Raw genomic sequence first — 17,262 nt, 5'->3', positions numbered from 1 at the left:
AAAATGATGGATTTCGACTTCTAGACGTAGATAACCGAACCATTCTCCCAATAAATACAGAAGTAAAAGTATTAACAAGAGCGTCAGATGTTCTCCACTCATGAGCAGTTCCTGCATTAGGAGTTAAAATTGGTGCAACACCAGGTCGACTAAATCAAGGAACATTTACAATAAACTGACCTGGATAATTCTTTGGGCAATGCTCAGAAATCTGTGGAGCAAACCACAGATTTATACCAATTGTAATTCAAAGAACTTCAGTAAATTTACCAAGTGATTATCTAAGATAATCAAAGGAGTTAATTAAAATATATAACATTAGAGTGTCAATCTAAAATAACTAAACAATTAGTACACCTTGTAATATCAGATGACTGAAAGTGAGTAATGGTCTCTTAAACCAAACAATTGTAAATAATTGACTACTTCTGATGGGGAAATCAAATCTAAATCCCTCAAATATCTCCTCTCATTTGAATCTCCCTATTCATTATATTTTCCGCTAGCCTAATCCTACTTAATCAAATAAACTTTTTCTCATTTAAACCTAACCTTATTAAAAGAGCAGAAAAAAGAACATTTGAGATAAAAAACTTAAATTGAAAATGATAACAAACTTATTCTCAACATTTGATCCATCAACTAACATCTTCAATTTACCATTAAATTGAACTAGAACATTTTAAGGACTATTATTAATCCCATCAATGTTCTGAGTTACACCATCACGAATTAATATTATCTGAAATAAATTAAACTTAACCTTACACAACGAATTCAAAACACTACTCTGACTAAAATCATTTAACGGAACAACAATTTCTTCTTTATCTCAATTTTTATTATAATACTATTTAATAATTTAATAGGATTATTCCCTTACATCTTTACCAGAACAAGACATTTAGCATTATCATTTGCAATCGCCCTACCTATATGATTAAAATTCATATTATTTGGATGAATTAATCGTACTAATCATTTATTTACACACCTTGTTCCACAAGGAACGCTACCTGCATTAATATCATTTATAGTATTAATTTAAACAATTAGAAATGTCATTCAACCAGGTAGACTAGTTGTGTGACTAGCAGCAAATATAATTGCAGGACATTTACTATTAGCCTTATTAGGAAACACAGGACTATCTATAGCAATAAACTTAATCTCACTACTAATTATTGGACAAATACTTCTATTAATTCTAGAATCAGCAGTGGCAATAATTCAAGCTTATGTTTTTTTCAATTTTAAGAACTTTATATTCTAGAGAAGTATATTAAACCTATGTTAACAACTCACTCAAATCATCCATTCCACTTAGTAGACTATAGACCTTGACCACTAACAATTGGAGCAATAGTCCTAGTATCAGAATTAGCAAAATGATTCCACCTATTTAACATTAACTTATTTATAATTGGATTCGGAATTACCTTTCTAACTATAATTCAATGATGATGAGATGTACTATGGGAAGGGACATATCAAGGACTACATACAGGGTTTGTATCAATTGGATTACTATGAGGAATAATTCTATTTGTTGCATCAGAAGTATTATTCTTCATTTCATTCTTCTGAGCCTTCTTTAGAAGATGACTAGCACCAACAATTGAACTAGAAATATTATGACTCCAATAGGAATTCAACCTTTTAATCCTATACAAATTCCATTACTTAATACAGCTATTCTTTTAGCCACAGGAGTAACCGTAACTTGAGCACATCATAGTTTAATAGAATCTTATCATACTCAAGCATTACAAGGATTATTTTTTACAATATTATTAGGGTTATATTTCACAATACTTCAAACATGTGAATATTGAGAAGCACCTTTCACTATTACAGACGCAGTTAATGGATCAACATTCTTTGCTGCACCAGGGTTCCATGGTCTCCACGTAATTATTGGAACAATCTTCTTAACAACATGTCTACTTCGACACTCAATAAATCAATTCTCACCAAGATAACACTTTGGATTTGAAGCAGCAGCATGATACTGACACTTTGTAGATGTAGTATGATTATTCCTATACATCTCTATTTATTGATGAGGTAGATAATTGTTTTTCTCTTATAAATGGTACATTTGACTTCCAATCAGAAAGCTTGATATAAATCAAGAAAAACAATCCTAATTCTATCTACAAGAGTTTTTATTACACTTATTATGCCAATAATTGTTATAATTCTTGCAATAACATTATCAAAGAAATTAAACAATGATCAAGAAAAAAGATCCCTGTTTGAATGTGGGTTTGATTCAAAAAGATCAGCACAAATACCATTCTTCCTACGATTTTTCCTATTGCACCAATACTTCCAATCGTAATTATTTTCAAAAACTCAAACATTATACTCTGAACATTATCAACAATATTTTTTATTCTAGTCCTATTAGGTGGACTATACCATGAATGAAATCAAGGAGCCTTACAATGAGGAGAATAAAAGGTTGTAGTTAACTATAACATTTGGGTAGCATTCAAAAAGTATTGATATAATCAATCAACCTTAAATAGAATAAGAAGCGAAATATTGCAGTCAGTTTCGACATGGAAGGTTGGTAAATAAAATACCTTTATTCTTATTAACTGAAGCCAAAAAGAGTCATATTAGTGTTAATAATATAATTGAACTATAAAGTTCCAATTAAGTAAATGTAAAGCCAATATGAAAGCTGCTAACTTTTTATATTAGCAGTTAAACTCTGTTAACATTTCTAAAATTTTTATAGTTTAAATAAAACATTAAATTTTCACTGTAAAAATAATATATCTATATTTATAAATACCCAAAAGTAAAAATACTTCCTTAACATCTTCAGTGTCACACTCTAATTATAAGCTATTTAAGTACACGGAAAACAGTATCACAAAAATAAATATTCAAAAAATGAAAGTTAGAAGATAAATCTTGAAATTAGAATCATATCAACCCTTAATATATCCAACTAAATAATTAAATAATCTATATAAACCTTGGCCACCAAATAATTCACCCCAACCGTAATCAAATGATTTCAATGAATAATAACCAAAATTTAAAGGCATATATCTAACAAACTTAGTTGAAAGAAAGGTATAAACCACATTGAACCAGCTAATCTAACAAAAGAATGCCAGCCTACTTAAGGAAAACAAATTATGAGAAAAATCAAACTTAAAAATAAGATAACCCAAATAAGCACGTAAAACAACAACTGTAATAGTTAAAAACTTTCATTAATAAGGTAAAGCAATCATATGAGGAATAGGAAAAATTAACCAAGACAAAAGACTACCACCAAAAGCAGCAACATACAATAAACCAATTATACCAAACGAAATATAACCCTTATCATCAAAAGAAAATCTAGAATAATAATTATTATCCCCAGATATTGAAAAATAAAATAAACAAAAAGAATAAGAAGCAGTTAAACCAGTAGAAAAAAATAAAGAAAAAATTAAACAATTAATTCATCTGAAACAAACCATTTCAAGAATCAAGTCCTTTGAATAAAAACCTGGCAAAAAAGGTAAAGCACACAAAGATAAACTAGAACCATTAAAACAAACAGAAGTTAAAGGTATAAAATTAACAATTGAGCCTATAAAACAAATATCCTGAGAACCCTTTAAATTATGAATAATTGAACCTGCACACATAAATAATAATGCCTTAAATAATGCATGGGCTAATAACTGAAAAAATGCAACTTTTGGATAACCTATAGCCAAAATTCTTATTATTAAACCAAGTTGTCTTAAAGTAGAAAGAGCAATAATGTTCTTCAAATTAAATTCAAAATTAGCACCCAATCCAGCCATAAATATGTTTATACAGCCAATTAAAAGTAAAAATTAACCACAATTATAAGTATCTAATATTGGCCTGAAACGAATTAATAAATAAACTCTAGCAGTAGCAAGAGTAGGAGAATGAACTAAAGCAGAAACAGGAGTAGGAGCAGCCATAGCAGCAGGAAATCAAGAAGAAAAGGGGATTTGACCTCTCTTAGTTATAGCTGCCAAAACAATTAATATAGTAATAAGCTATATTTCAAAAGACTTAGAAATAAAATCATAATAATAAATAATTCCAACCACCAAAATTTAATATTCAAGCAATAGAAATTAAAATAGAAACATCAATACGATTAGAAAGAGCAGTTAATACACCAGCATGATAAGATTTTACATTTTGGTAATTAACTAAACAATAAGAAACCAAACCTAAACCATCTCATCCTAAAAAAATTCTAATCAAATTAGAACCAATAATTAAAAAATTATAGAAAGAATAAATTTTAAAACAATAATAATAAAACGATTTAAATTCTTTTCGCCAGATATATAGTCCTCTCTACAATAAATCACCAAAGAAGACATATATATAACAAAAGCCATAAAAATAAGAAACATTCAATCCAAAATTAAAGTTATAACAACCATAGAACCATTTAAATTAAAAAGTTCTCACTCAACAAAAACTCTATAATCAATTATTATATAATAAATACCTAAAATAAAAATTATAGTTCTAGAAAAGAATAAAGTACACACTCAAAAAACAAATAGAAAATAAATTCATGGCCTAAGATAAAAAACTTTGTATCATTGATTCCACAAAACAATATTTTAAATTAAAATACTTACGCAATTTAAACAAAGAAATATTCACCCTTTAAACAAAGAATATTTAAAGGCAATCAATGCAAGAGTAAAAGATGATAGTTACGAAAATAACGAAGAGAACAAGTATAAACCCCAGAATAATAATTCCCATGCTGAGAATAAGAACATATATATAAAGTATAAGCAGCTCTAAAAAAAGATAAAAAAATTAAAGCAAAAAATCTAAAAGAAGATCAAGACATAATTCTATTTAATAATCTAAGTTCACCTACCAAATTTAATGATGGAGGAGCAGCTAGATTTGATGATCTTAAATGGAATCATCATAATGCCATTCTAGGTATCAAATTAATTATTACCTTGTTAATTAATAATCTTCATCTAGCTAAACGTTCATAAATAATATTAGATAAACAAAACAATCCAGAAGAGCATAAACCATGACCAACCATTAAAGAAAGAGAACCCATTTAAACCTCACCAATTTCTAGTCATCAATCCACCAATAACCATTCTTATATGAGCAACAGAAGAATGTGCAATTAAAGACTTTAAATCAACCTGACGAAAACAAATAAATCTAACAATAACCTCACAGATAATCCTAAAGATAATCAAAAATAATTAAACTTTAAACCCAAATATGAAATAACCTTTATAACACGAAAAATACCATAACCACCTGACTTGAATATAACACCAGCAAGAATTATTGCACCTGAATTAGGGGCATCCACATGAATCTTAGGAAGTCATAAATGATCCAAAAATATTGCCATCTGAACTAAGAAAGCTAAAATTATAAATACATAAAACATAAAATAATAAGAACCAGAATAATCCATAAAGGGAAATATAAAATGTTTGAAAAATCATAAACCTTAAATAAAACCAATAATATAGGTAATCTAGCAACCAAAGTACAAAAAATTAAATAACACCAGCCTTTAAACGTTCAGGCTGGTAACCTCAACCCAAAATCAAAAGTAAAGTAGGAACCAATCTATCCTCAAAAAAAATATAAAAAGAAAGTAGACTCAATCTAGCGGATGAACAATAAAGCATAATCATTAAAATTAAAACCATAAAGACAGAAAAATTAGAATGATAAGAACTTAAATAAACTGAACCTCTAGCAGTAATTATTAAAGAACAAATCCAAAAACTCAGCAAAATCAAACTAAAAGATAATAATCAATACCAAATAATCTCTAATTATATTCAAATCTGCATATGAATAAACACAAATTATAAAAACAAAACTTGACAGAATCATTAAAGGATGAACCAACCATTAACAATTATTCAGCAAACACAGAGGGATCAAAAAAATAGTTACAAATAAATACTTTAACATAGAGATAAACCAAAAGAATAAAAAAATCATTACCATGAGAAGGAATTATTGAAACTAAAATAGAAAGACCTAAAGCACCTTCACAAACAGAAAAAGCTAAAAATTAACAGGAAAGAAATAAACATAATCAAACTCAATAAGAAAAACAATAATTAATATAAACAAAGAAAGAATAATATCCTCTAATCTCAGAAGAACCATCAATAAATGTTTACGTTTAGAAGAAAAAACATTAACACCAGCAAAATAAACCAACAAAGAAAAGAATATAAACATTGGTTTTAATAGTTTAAAAAAAAACACCAGTCTTGTAAACTGGAAATAAGTCTAGCCCCCACTTTTAAAACTTCAGAGGTGAAAAAGCTTCTATCATCGGTCCCCAAAACCGATATTTTAAATAAACTAACCCCTGAAATGATTAAAATAATAGTTATATCACTATCAAACGTAATCTATATTAATTTTATTAAATTAAGACATCCAATATCAAGAATGCTTTTCATTATCCTACAAACGTGTTTAATTGGATTAATAACAGGAACAATAATGAAAAGATAGAGATTATCATATATTTTATTTTTAATGTTTCTTGGTGGTATATTAGTTCTATTTATTTATATATCAAGAATTGCATCAAATGAAATATTTCAATATATATCTATTACCATAATTATTACCTTATCAATATGGGTATTCATTATATCAACATGAATTATCCTAGGTATAACAATATTTATAGACTTCTTCAAAAATACTGAAACTATAAATATTGATAATGTAATCAATATCTTAAGAAAAATTATATAACAGACCAACATTCATTATTACAATAATAAAAATAATTTATTTATTTTTAGCACTATTAGCAGTAGTTAAAATAACTAATATTAACCAGGGGCCTATTAGTAAAATATAATAATTTACTAAGGAATAAACCCTTACGATTAAGACAGCGTTTGATTAAAATTATCAATCACTCATTAGTTGATTTACCTGCACAAAAAAATATTTAATTTTTATGAAATTTTGGGTCCCTGCTAGAGCTATGCTTGGTAATTCAAATCGTAACTGAACTATTTTTAGCTATACATCATACATCAAATATTGAAATAGCATTTAGTAGTGTAGTACACATCTGCCAAGACGTAAATAATGGTTGAATTATTCGAACTTCACATGCAAATGGAGTATCTATATTAGTAAGTTGTATTTATTTGCATGTAGGATGAGGAATGTACTATGGATCTTATATATACGTACACACCTGAATAATTGGTACAGTAATTCTATTCCTAGTTATAGCAACTGCATTTATAGGATACGTTTTACCTTGAGGTCAAATATCATTTTGAGGTGCGACATTAATTACTAATTTATTATCAGCAATTCCATACTTAGGAACAGATTTAGTTTAATTGGTGTGGGGAGGATTTGCTGTTGATAATGCAACATTAAACCGATTTTTCACATTTCATTTTGGATTTCAATTCATTGTTGCACCTATGGCAGCAATTCATTTATTCTTTCTTCGCCAAACAGGATCTAATAACTCATTTGGACTAAATGAAGATATCGAAAAAATTCCATTTCACCAATACCTTACTTTCAAGGATTCTATTACATTTGTATTAATAACATCATTATTAACTATATTATGCTTAATTAATCCTTACCTCCTAGGAGTTCCAGATAATTTTGTACCTGGTAATCCATTAGTAACACCAGTTCATATTCAACCAGAATGATATTTCTTATTTGCATATGCAATTCTATGATCAATTCCTAATAAGTTAGGAGGTGTTATTGCATTATTCTTATGAATTAGAATCTTAATAATTTTATCATTTTATTATAAAACACCATCTGAGGTATCCAATTCTATCCTAGTAATCAGATTTTATTCTGAATCATAGTAGTTGTTTTATGTTTATTAACATGAATTGAAGAGCCTTACATTATAACAGCACAAATCTTAACAATTATCTACTTTACATAATTCTTAATTAATGTACATGTTGCAAATGCATGAGATAAGCTAATTAAGGAATAATAAGTTTATTAGCTTAGGAAAGCATATGTTTTGAAAACATAAAACTAGAAGTTTAACTCTTCTATTAACTTTCCTTAAAAAATTTCACTAAGTGAATGAGATAAATAAAATATTTAAACCAACAAAGAAAATAAAAAATTCAGAGATAAAGGTAAGAAACTTTTTCAAGCTAAGTATATTAACTTATCATAATGGAACTGTGGTAAAGTACCCCGAACTTAGATAAAGCCAAAGGATATAATAGCAAGCTTAATAAAAAATATAAAAGAATAAAAATCACACCCTAAAAAAATTAAAGCTAATAATATTCTTATAAAAACAATTCTAGTATACTCAGCTAAAAAAACCACCTGGACCATATTCAGTATTAAAACCTGAAACTAACTCAGATTCACCTTCGGCAAAGTCAAAAGGAGTACGGTTAGTTTTGGCTAAACAAGAAGCAAAACAAGCTAAAGCTAAAGGAAAAGAAATAATAATAAATCAACAATAAAGCTGATAATTTATAAAATCAAACATGTTAAAACTACCAATTAAAATAATTAAAGACAATAAAATTAAAGCCAAACTAACTTCATATGAAATTGTTTGAGCAACAGAACGAAGAGAACCTAATAAATAATAATTTGAATTGGAAGATCAACCAGTGATTATAACAGTATAAACACCTAATCTAGTGCAACATAAAAAAAACAAAGACCCATAAGAAAAAGAACATATAGAAGTCAAGTAAGGGAAAATTACTCAAACAGCCAAAGAAATCATTAAATTAAAAACAGGAGAAAAATAATAGAGAAAATAATTAGATATAATAGGAATTGGTTGCTCCTAACAAATCAACTTAATAGCATCACTAAAGGGCTGTGGGATTCCTATATATCCTACTTTATTTGGATCCTTACGAATCTGAATATAACCTAAAACCTTACACTCCAATAAAGTTAGAATAGCAACACTAATTAAAACACAAATAACTAATAAAAGAAAATTTAAAATAAACATAAATAAATCATAAAGTATCAATACTATTTGTAAAAATAATCTACATAAATGAATTCTAAATTCAACACATTAATCTGTCAAAATAGTAAAATAATTATTATTAATCAATATAATAAAAAATATTTTAACCATATGGTCCTTTTGTACTAATATGGAATAATAGTCTTAGTATAGAAACCGACCTGGCTCACGCCGGTCTGAACTCAGATCATGTAAGAATTTAAAGGTTGAACAAACCTAATCACTGGGCTCCTGCACCCAAAATTTTTCTTAATCCAACATGGAAGTTGCAATCTGCTTTGTCGATATGAGCTCTCAAACACAATTACGCTGTTATCCCTAAGGTAACTTAATCTTATGATCATAAATTATGGATCAAAACAACAAACATAAATCAGTGATATAATAATGAAGAGTTTATTTATTCTTCATGTCACCCCAACATAACATCATCATTAAATATAGAAAGACAAACAAAAAACTATATAAAAGTAAAATGTTAAGCTCTATAGGGTCTTCTCGTCCTAAAGAAGAATTTAAGCCTTTTGACTCAAAAGTTAAATTCGAGAATTTATTAAGAGACAGTTGATTTCTCATCAAGCCATTAATTCCAGCCACTAATTAAGAGACTAATGATTATGCTACATTTGCATGGTCAAAGTAGTGCGGCTCTTTAAATATCCGGTCAGTGAGCAGGCCAGACCTCAAAATATTTTCAAGAGGACATGTTTTTGATAAACAGGCGGAAATCAATTTTGCCTAGTTCCTTATAATAAGTTTACAAGGTAAAAATTTTATGCAAATAAATATACTAATTCTATCATTATTTCAAAAATTTTAAAATTAAATTAATAATCTTAATAAAAAACCTAAAATATTTGTAAAATAAAAATAAAAATAATGAACTAAAATGTAATCTTAAAGATAGCTGGTTTATAGCTTACTATTATATTTTTAAAAACAAATTATAGGTTATTAACTTCAAAGCTTATCCCTTAAAGAATAAATAAGTTAAATTTTTATACTTAAAAAATTAAATAAAAGCAATTAACTTCAAAAAATTAACTTTTTTCTTAAGAAACGAGATATCTAAGAAAATGATTAATATCTCATTTCTATAAATAATTTAATAATAATTATGATACATTAACTATAAATTATTTATAAATCAACCCAAATCGAGACAAGAAAAATAAATACTAAAATTTTAATAAACCCTGATTCAAAAGGTACAATAAATAAAATCTACTTTAAAAAATTTAAAATAATATTTCATAAAACACTTACATTACCAATACACTATAATTTTAAAGATCAATTCTATAAATATACTAAGACAAAATCCAACAAAATTATTTATATTAAATAATTAAATAAACAAAAAATAAATATAATAAAATAAGTAATCAAGATATCCTGATTTGCACAGAAAAATTTTCAGTGTAACTGAAACACTTTACTAATAAGTTATATCTTGAACCTCTTCGTAGATCACTTTCCAGTACATCTACTATGTTACGACTTATCTCATCTAAATTGAAGCTACCTTAAAATAATCAAATTAGAATAATCAATAATGAGACCAACGGGTGATGTGTACACACCTCAGAGCCAATATCGGTTAAATTAAATAAACTAAATTACTATGAAATTCACCTTCATTAACAGTATTTCACCATCAATTCCATTATAAACAAAAATCTATTGTAACTGATCTCCTCTTTACTATAAGCTGTACCTTAATCTGAAATATTTTATAATTATAAGTCTTGAGAATTATAACTCTAAAAAGATTATCTGATAACGGAGATATACAAACCTCTGACTCTGAAGAACACCCAGGAAAGAGTGACTAGAATAGCTGAAGTACTTTGCTCCCCAGGCACGCCAAAGTGGCCTGAAAGTGACCGAAGCATTTCGGTTGTAATATCATTGCTCTCATGTCTCTCAAAACTAGAGAAATTTAATAAACAAAAACGGTAGACTCGTAGGGGATCTCAAACGTTCTTCTACTAGGGGATAGGGAAACATAGGAAGGACTGGACCCCTTTTGTTATCACTCGTTTTATTTAACAATCATATCAACAAATTCCTTTAAAACAACAATATCTTAATCCTGATAGTTTAGGTAATACGAATAGTAAGTCACAAGAATTTAGTGAATTTGTTACCAATGTCCTTCTATGAAACAACATCTATCTCATAGATGAGAAAATTTTAAAACCATTGACAATTATGCACCTGATGACTTAAATTAAGACACACAATATTTATGACTAGTCTTCGGACACTGAGAACTAATGTTCTCAAAAACTTTACCTAAATAACAACTTGCCTGAGCTGCACCCAATAAATAGCAGGATGAAGTTAATACAAAGGCACTTGTTTCACACTCGAGAGTCAATCAATATCACTAAGGCTTGCTGAGGCTTCAAACTTCGGCTCCAAGGCCCAGTAAAACAATTAGTCAACGCCAAGGCTTACTAAGAGCTGCCCAGCAACAACCTTTCAAAGTTGTATGTTGCTCTTGACACAAGGTTCAATAAATATAATAAATACCCATGTAAGCAACTAGCACCAAAATTAATTAGCGATGACTGACGCCAGGTCGCTCGAAGGTAGAACGAAAACTTAACTTGGAGAAACCACTGTGCAAGGTGGCAGTTCGTAGAAGACCCACTTCTCGAGCTTTGACCCGGAGTCACCTCCCGCTACCCAGGAATTCACAGCCCCGATACCCATAGGTGGAAAGGTAGCGCTTAATCCAAAACACCAGCCAGCCAGCTGTAACATTTAACAAGCGCACAGAACAGGTCGGCAAGCACAATGTAAACAACCACCAAAAGATATTAAATAACAGGTTATATTGTTCACTAATTAAACGTCACACTGCCTTTCCCCACTACGAATGAACTACACAGGCAAGGTACAACCAACAGCGCAAATCTTTTCAACAACCTTAAGGAGAATTACCTGCTATTAAGATATTAAAAAAAATTACAATTACTAGCAAGGCCAGTGGGCACTCCAGTCTTAGTCACAATTAAATTACGTGAACTCTTATGCTCCACTGTTGGTTGAAAACCATAACGAACACAATTCTGAAAATTCCATTATAAGCTTTACTGGGGCTCACTGAGCTAACCCTACCAACACTCGAATGCAGTATATTTAAAAAACAGACTACAACCTTGCAGCTGGTTACTTATTACATCAAACAACAATTCTCTACGAGCTTTAAGAGGCACGCTCGTGCATTATATTAATATTAAACACCCGTCTTAAACACCTTAAACTCTTCACAAACACACCTTTACTTCCTTGGTAATACCCATTTTCTTATAGTTACCAGATGTGAGGTAGCAGCCCTCAACTCCTTCACACACATGCCCTAAGTACAATCTCACTTAACCTTTCGCTGGACGTCCGATATGGCTTGCGTCGGGTACAGCAGGTGGCAATAAGACAGCGGACGACAATAGACAGCCGTGACCTGAACTAGCAGTACGCACTCCAAGGCAGCAATAAACCTCCTCACAGACGACAGGAAAGGCTCTCCGCCAAGCTGCCCCATACATGTGATCGGTTCCCGCTCCACTACAAGCGTACTTCGGCCTCAGGTAACCTCGAACGCCAACTGTCCACGTTCTTGGCGAGGGCCTTCAGTTAACTCCTCCGGCAAAGATATGGCAGCCAAGACTCAGTACGCGCCACAAGCTAAGATAAGAGGATGAAGGTGAGGTACTTGCAAATACGCTGGCGCGCCAGCAAAACGCTACGGCTCAGTAACCGTCGGAGACTGTCTTACTGAAAACTGGGTTAATTACAGTGGAAAATATAAATAATTAATATGAGAAGTAAGGCATTTTGACGCCTAACACCCGAACGTGGCGACCAACCAGAAGCAAATTCAGTACAATTGGAGGACTCTCCCACGGGAATAGTACGTACTGTACCAACTGCTGCTTGTACCTCACTCCACTTTTGTACCATATGCTACTTCACTAGTTTCAAGCTGCATCAAGGCGAGCTTGTAGCATGATAAAATACTGGCGGCCACAGCCAGGGATATCCCAACGTTGCAACTCGTAGAATGTTATCTGATCTTTGGTTGCCCCATTTATTCTCATGGTCACCTTCCTCTTGACAGCTTCCAGCTGGAGATCTGAATGGCGGATTAACTCGGAGTCATCTGCAAATGAAGAGATCTTCGTGCCATTCTGAATATTACCGGTCACGTCTTTTGTGAATACACTTTATGTGTCTTTAATGCAGTATTTGCGATTGTTTTCCACATCTTCATTATCATTATTGTTTCTTTTGCACTTTTAGGGCCGTTTGTCAGCCCAAGTGCAAAAGAGTGCTCTGAACGTCTTGCTGACTCCACGCTCTCTTTGACAATGCCATTGGCAAAAGGAGAGTGACTTTTCACGTCGTAAGACTTCGGCCACCATTGCTGATGATTTTTCTCCATATCGTAAGCAGCAGCGAGGTTCTAGCCTGGGGCCCATGACGCTTTGGTTACAAATCGAATACATTACCCATCACTCGTCAGGTGACCCAACAGTAGAAATGCGCCACGTTCTCTGTAAATGATCCTACACTTAGGCGTACGCCAGCAGTACCTGGGGAACAATGTCCTTCGAAGGTGGCTGGATGCTTCATCAGCACTGGTCTTCACCTGGAAACTAACGGTTCACAAATACCATAGCGTTTGGCATCACATACACACCACAATACAGACCTGTACAGTCAAGATCTGCGAGCGTCTGGGAACGTCTGAGTGTGAGGGTGTGGTATGGGGCTACATATGAGAGCCTGCTGGCCACTACTTGATGTCTTCAGTTTGTCTGATTATTATGTTCAGTCACCTCCTGCAGGGTCCTAACAAGCTGTAATGTAGCCCAGTTTCATCCTTCAGAGGCCCTGGCTAGATGCCTTTGTTTGTCAGGCCCTGAATAGCCGCTTTTACACTCTTAATATGTCGTCTTGCGAAAGGGTGTCTGGATTTTAGGCTGGTGTTCACTTCCCTCTTCAGGATGTGGTTTTGCCGTTTGTCGCAGTAACAGTTCATATTCCCTGTCGTAGACGTGGTGTAGAAGGACTGTGGACTTACTAGGCTTTGCCTACGAAAGTAGGTCATTCTAACATGCACCTACCACATAATTGTCAGTCTTAGTGTTCTAAGCATTCGGGAGGACGACGGTTCAATCCTGCGTCCGGCCATCCAGATTTAGGTTTTCGGTGATTTCGCTAAATCGCTCCAGGCAATTGGTGGGATGGTTCCATCGAAAGGGCACAGTCGACTTCCTTCCCCGTCCTTCCCTAATCCGATGAGACCAATGACCTCGCTGTCTGGTCTCCCTCCCCAAAACAACCCCAACCCCCCATCTAGGTCTTCTAGTCTGTATACATTATGCGTATACAAGGGGTAGTCACAATGTTCTATTATTGTCCTGAAAAAGCGAAATTACATAATTAATTTCTTTGTCTGCAGGTACATCTGCAGTCCTGGTACACATTGAAACACCCACATCATAGTGGTGTAGTATTCCATTAGAAGAGCCAAAGCAAAATAGCGCGGTCCATTGACAAAGTGGATATGAGACCCATACACAGTCCACACAGATTGTGACCACCTTATTAACTCTTCATTAATGTAGTCACTTAATTTAACTTTATTAGTGTGGTGGGGTTTTCCGGACGGTGTGGCCGTGCGGTTCTAAGCGCGTCAGTTTGGAACCGCGTGACCGCTACGGTCGCAGGTTCGAATCCTGCCTCGGGCATGGATGTGTGTGATGTCCTTAGGTTAGTTAGGTTTAAGTAGTTCTAAGTTCTAGGGGACTGATGACCTCAGTAGTTAAGTCCCATAGTGCTCAGAGACATTTTGTGGTGGGGTTTGCGAAACACAAACTAATTTATTGTTTAGAAACAATATAAACATTTATATTTCCTAATAACGACGAAAAAATGTTTAATGGGCCTTTAACACATTTATGAAATACATTATAGCTTTAACTTATCTGTTGCAACATTATTGTCTTAAAGTTTTGAAATAATTGAGCACAAAAGTTTTGTGTGTGTAGGGCATTGTTGTTTAGTTTTCCTTTCTTTGGATCTAGGACAAGCCACACACCTGTTTTCTTGGTGTCAGTTCCATTGGAATTTGTGTTACATTTCCTTTCCAGCTTCTGTTGAAGATTTCTTGGAAATCTACTTGATGACTACTTTGGGTTTGATGTAACTTTCTACAATCTGAAGTCCTAGATTCTTTAGAAAATCCCTCCTCTTCACGTTAGATCCAGTCTTTCAAGACAGTACTAACTGTACTTTAATTGCAGCAATATTCGTTGTTGAACAGAAGACTGTTAATGGCCAGTGCCCTGGATTTCCTTGATACATCATAGTTTGAAAACATTTGGTCAACCAGATCGACTCCTCCTTGAGTCAAGTTAGAGATGATTATGATTTCTGTTTTTTTTTTCTTTTTGTATATCCTGTTTCCTTACCTATCTTTTTGTCATGATGCATTGTTGGTAAACTGATCTACGAAGCCAAATTTACTATTTTTTGCGACGTGGGAAACTTATATGGTGTTGCCTTTTAATCTAAATAAAGAAGAAGCTACTTGTTTCTTCTCTGTTTCAACAAACTCTTTCGGATTTTCAGATATTTTGTTAAAGTTGCTACAAGTATAAACTTAGTTTTCTCTAAAAGATGAGTGGAGAGCAGAACACTGGAAAAGTAATTATTTATAGTTACATTTCTTCCCATATCAGAAATTACAGGAATAATTATTGTGGCTAAATCACTAGGAGATTTGCTCATTTCGAAGAGGACTTCAGGTTGTTCCCTTTCATATATTTCCAGATTGTCTGTGGAAAATGTCCACGAATCTAGTAGAGAAAATATTTTTATTCCATATTTTCCTGGCTTATTAGGCATATATTTGGTAAATGAAGATCCACCACGGAATTAACGTATTGTTCATCTGATGTCACCTAATCGGAGATACAGTAATGTTTTTGACAGTTAAACAAAAAATATTCAAAGCAGTTTCTCATAAGAGCCAGTTTGTCGGTTTCTCTTCTTTGCGTTCTAATTTACTTATCTTATGAACGTAAATACTGAAGTCGAAAACGAAAACGCCACTAAATGGCTGAAAGAACCTCCAAATAAGACTATGAGAACTCAAGCCCACAATATTATTATTGTCTTATCTTGGACATTCCTACGACAGTTCCGTCAGTTGCCATAGATCTTCAACGTTCAGCCTCTATGATCTATATAAGCCAGCAAAGCACGTACTTGCTCACAGTCAGTTTTCTCCACAGGATATTGGTGAGCTGAAAAATATTTCAGAATTTCTTGCACAGTAAACTTCGAGTTTTCAGATACAATTGGTTGCGTAGGCTGGTTGATACATCATAATAATAGTTTCCAAAATTGTTTACTGATTTTTTCATTTCGCTGACATCAGGCAAATGTTAAATAATATTGTGGGCATGAGTTCTCATAGTCTTATTTGGTGATTCTTTCAGCCATTTAGTAACGTTATCTATTCCTGAGAAAATTGTATTGCCACTGGTTGCACCCTTCGCAATCAGTTTGATCTTCAGCTTCCTCTTCTTTATCACTGTCATTGCTACTAGTGATCGAATCATCAAGTCAGTCATCTGCTTCAAGCACTCCTCTTGGCTCAAATCGTTCCTACTCTATCTCTAGCAATAGCTTTCTGAGACTTTCATTTTCTTCTTCGGAAGACATCTGTAAGGAAAAACCAAAGCAATTTAAAAATATGAACTTGAAAATCAGGTACAATTTTAGATAAAGCTTTCTTGCGTACGGGGAACTTGCAATAGGCATGAGTTACAATTTTACCTGAAATCTACAGTTTAGGAGCTGATTAATAAATAATTCATGGACAACAACAAAAAAATGAAGCTAGTATCTGGACAGATATCATTGGTGATTTTGGAGCTAGCGAAGAATTGAGTTATAATTAAATCCAGACCTATCGCTGTTCACAGGCGTTTATAAATCTCAACGTGTATTGCAATTTGAGCTAATCATAATTGTGAAATCAGAGAGACTCAATTATTAAGGTGGGGTTTGAGAAACCCTAGCGACCAGAAACGCATCTCTCTTCCTCAACAAACGAAGGTATAGTGTCTTGAAGTACAAAAATGCCATCTACATTGTAAAAGTAAGCTACCGAACCG

Source organism: Schistocerca serialis, chromosome 8 (assembly GCF_023864345.2).
Source record: "Schistocerca serialis cubense isolate TAMUIC-IGC-003099 chromosome 8, iqSchSeri2.2, whole genome shotgun sequence".
NCBI classification, from domain to species: domain Eukaryota; kingdom Metazoa; phylum Arthropoda; class Insecta; order Orthoptera; family Acrididae; genus Schistocerca; species Schistocerca serialis.
The sequence above is the reverse complement of the archived record's forward strand: the minus strand, read 5'-3'. Positions refer to the sequence as shown.